This window comes from Aedes aegypti, chromosome 3 (genome assembly GCF_002204515.2).
Source record: "Aedes aegypti strain LVP_AGWG chromosome 3, AaegL5.0 Primary Assembly, whole genome shotgun sequence".
Taxonomy (NCBI): Eukaryota; Metazoa; Arthropoda; class Insecta; order Diptera; family Culicidae; genus Aedes; species Aedes aegypti.
The window spans coordinates 243,733,385-243,737,428 of NC_035109.1; the positions used below are offsets into that span (position 1 = coordinate 243,733,385).

Consider the following 4,044-nt stretch of genomic DNA (forward strand, 5'->3'; position numbering starts at 1 on the left):
GAGGAAAAAATGCGGAAATCTTCAAGATGGTTCGTTCTCATGTGAAACGTGATTGAATTGAGACAAGGAAGATTTCGAATAGCTACAATAACGAATGAGTAATCGCAACGCTACGTGATCGGGGTGTGTTCGTGTGAAAGGCATTGCTCTTGGTGAATCAGAATTTGATAACGAATCTTGAAGACGCCAACTGAAATAAATCAGGTGGATTGCTGCTGCAGGCCATAATCTATTTTTATCGCTTTATTCCAAGGTTTCGAAAAGTGGACAGCTCGCACCTACTCATACTTCGCTCTTTTCAGCAGATGGTAATGTTATAATGGATTCGAAAAATAGAAATATAAGTAGGGTAAGTGTTCCCTTAGTTGAGGGTGTTCCTATAGTTGCGGTAGTGCCGTTTTCACTGATTTTATTACATTAACCACAGAACCGAAACTGCAAATCGACGTATTAGCCTATTGAAACGCGACATAGTTGAAAAAAAGCTTTCAAATTGCTTTTAATTTGATGAAATACCACTAAAATTGCTAAAACTTTACTTGCTTGTACCAATAGTTGCGGTAAAGTGTTCCTATAGTGGAGGATCCCATAAGAAAACAACGGATACCGCAACTATAGGAACACAAATTAAAAATATACCGCAACTAAAGGAACAGTGTACCAATAGTGGAGGTATTATTTTTCACTGACATGCCGTGGATTACTGCGATGAAATCATGTTTCTCATTAAGTCAATGGTCGTTACTTCCCGTTACAACATTAACATGTACATTATTTGCGCTTCTTGAATTTAGGCGGTTAAATGAAGTTCAATCGTGCTTAGTACCTCCACTATTGGTACATCTACCCTAGGCTAAATGCTTCTACTATTCGAAACTACTCGGTGGATTGAATTTATTTTCATGCTACATATTTGTTCATCTCGTGGCGTTTCAACGCTACAGTATATGGTTTTATTAAAAACAATACATCTCGCAGCCGGTAGGATTCGAACCTACGCTCCCAGAGGGAATCTGATTTCGAGTCAGACGCCTTAACCACTCGGCCACGACTGCTTTTTCTTTATTCAGTTTCGAACCATACAGTCCCGTGCAAACGTTTTGGTTCACCCCCTCAAAAACATACAGAAGTGTTTGTTCATATATCTGTGATTACACGTCCAATTGATACTCTCTATGGCACATTCGAAAGGTAATGAGTTATTCTTACTTTGTAGGTATATTTCAAAAGCCTTTTCTGAGTTTTGTATACTAAATGTGTACTAAAAGCTGTGGAATTTTTTAAAACACGCTAAACACATGGCTAATTTCCTCAGCACTGCACAGCAAAAAATTCTCAAATTTACATGGCACGTAATTTTTATGATAATCATGTAAAACGAATTGCAACTGAACATTCAACGATATTTAATGTAAACTGTCTCATTGCATTCGATAATGCTTGCAAACTTGAGTGAAACTGAAACATTTCATGATCTTCCATCCAACATTCGCCTATGTTGCATGCTTTCTTGCATCTTGAAAGTGAAATTGCAAACAAGAATTCTCGGTTTACATGATTCTACGCTGAATATTCTGTCAAAAATAATGCACATGGATGGATCGACGGCTTGTCATTCCATGTGCATTATTTATGATTGTGAAAATCATGTAAACCGTGCCGTTTTGCATGCAACATTCTTCGAGAGAAGACGTTTCGCGTTCAATATTAAGGATTTTGGTAACAATGTTGTATATAATAGATGGGTTTATAGGTTTTATCATTGAATAATACATGAGAAATGGCTTTGCATGATTGAGGCTAATATTACGTTACGTGTAAATCTAAGATTTTTTTGGTATGTGGATTGACCAAAATTTCAAATCAATGTGTCGTTAGAATCGTAAATTTATATTCTTTGAATAGTATTCACGAATTTTCGGCGAAAAAATATGAAGACTATTTAAAATCATTGAAGATATTTATCTTCAACTAATTTAATTGTTAAGCTTTTATTGAAAAAGAAATAACTCAAATGAATCTCGTGAGTTATAATTAAAATTCATTCATACTTGTTGCTAGTAATTTAATTGTTATGTTATCTTAATAAACGAGATTTTCAGCCCTGAGCTATTTCAACTCGGGACCAACGGCTTTACTTCCCTTCCGAAAAAAGTCGTCACTGAAATTTTTAGTGACTATCCGGGGATGAGATTCGATGTCAGGTCCTCCAGTAATTTAATTCTTGAAAAAAAAAAAACAAACAAATAATTTGTGCAAACCGGGTACTTACTGTTAAGCTTACAACTAAATGTACTTTCATAATTCCACAATATTCCTTAGTTTGAAACATGATGCTCAGCTTGCCCCACGGGTGGAAAGTCAAAAATATACTGAAAACAATTAAAATACATTGCAAGTATGATGATACTTTTGCTACAGATTGTATTCAGAAGATTGTTCTTTAAAAAAAAAACTTCATAGTTGGCATCACTAGGTTTGCCGGGTGACAGCTAGCCTGTCATATATTAGTCCTCAGTATTAGAGAATCAATTGTTAACAATCAACAAACGTAATGTTGGTTAGCATCTTTAAATGAGTTTAGGGCAACATGCACCGTCTATTCTGATTATATTTACAGGGAAGTCACATAAATAAGCTTGCAAGTACTAAAACCAGTCATTGGCTTGAGACTATCAAATCTAAGATATTGAATTTAAAATAAATGAAACCATTACAAAAGATTTTTAAAACAGCTGGGTAAAACGCACCACCAGCTCCAAACGAATGTTTTGTTACAAAATTCAACTATTTTTCAGTTTCTTATGCATGCAACAGACACTATATTTCAAGGAATATCTGAAAAATCTGCGCTGTGAAAAAATATACGTGAAATTAATTATGCGTCTCCTATTCTTTGCGAGTAAACTCAAGCAAGGTGTAGGAGACAATTTGTTTTTGTGCGAGACAAAGCAAAGCAGAATCTCTACTCTTTCTTGCCAGCACAAAAATTCACCCTAGGAAAATTTCAGCAAGGTATGCTTTGAAGACGGACAAGCTTAAAAAGTTCGCTTAAAAACTTATAGTCGTGGGTCTTAATAAACTAGGTAAAGTTAGAAACAAAAGGTGGTTATAAATTATGTCCATCGTGTTTAAGGATTTTGACAGTCATGTGTCAGTGAAATGAATTCAAGTGGAATTTATGACGCGTGTACGAAACGCAGAATGAAAATGAGACAACTCGAGACCACGCAGTCTACGAGTCACATTACGAGTCAGAGTGCAGTAAAGAAAAATTACTTGTACTCGTGCACGTCTGGTCACTTTCCAATTTAAGGTGCTGTTTCGCAACAACGCTTGAAGCACCGAAAGAGATTTGAGTCACACTCAATCCCTTCTATACAGTTCTATGTTTTGTTTTATCAATAGTTTCTAAGCAATTATTATGTATAACAAATTTAAACCCACATTTTTTACCCCCCAGGTTGTCAAAATAGTTATAAATTTTTTTTTAAATATATTTGATGTGAAAATTGGAAAATATTTTTCCATTGGAAGCGTTAAAATTCCTAGATATCGTATGAAATGATTGAATTCGACTAAAACACCTTTTATCTTGAAGATAAAATGTGTTTCAGTCACATTTCATCACGACGGCACATATTACACCTAGTTCCCCTAAACGATTTGCATGATCATTGAATTGGACAAAAATGGAAAATCAATATATTGATAGAAATCATATTTTAAGAAGAAGGGAAAAATAACAGTAAATACATTGATTGATAAGCCTAACAAAACCTTAACCATCTAACACCCAATCCATATTGTATCGTTGACATCAAAGCAATGTATAGTGAACCAGTACAATGGAATAAACAGAAAACATCTTTGGGGACAACCAAACGGTTTTTTGGTAATAAACATCAGATGGTTTACAAAAAAATACACACCATGACGTCAGAAATATGTGGTAAGTATGAAAACAGCAGAATGAACTAAAATGTTGTTGGATTTGGCCTCTCAGAACCTTTGCCAAAAGAAACACTGTTTGGCCATTTTTGC

General features: G+C 34.9%; 1 non-coding gene across 1 annotated transcript; it reads right to left on the minus strand.

The window, feature by feature from the left end:
- Positions 1–973: 973 nt before the first annotated feature.
- Trnas-cga lies at positions 974–1,055 on the minus strand. The gene has a single exon. It is a non-coding gene; the product is annotated as a tRNA-Ser (tRNA).
- Positions 1,056–4,044: the final 2,989 nt, after the last annotated feature.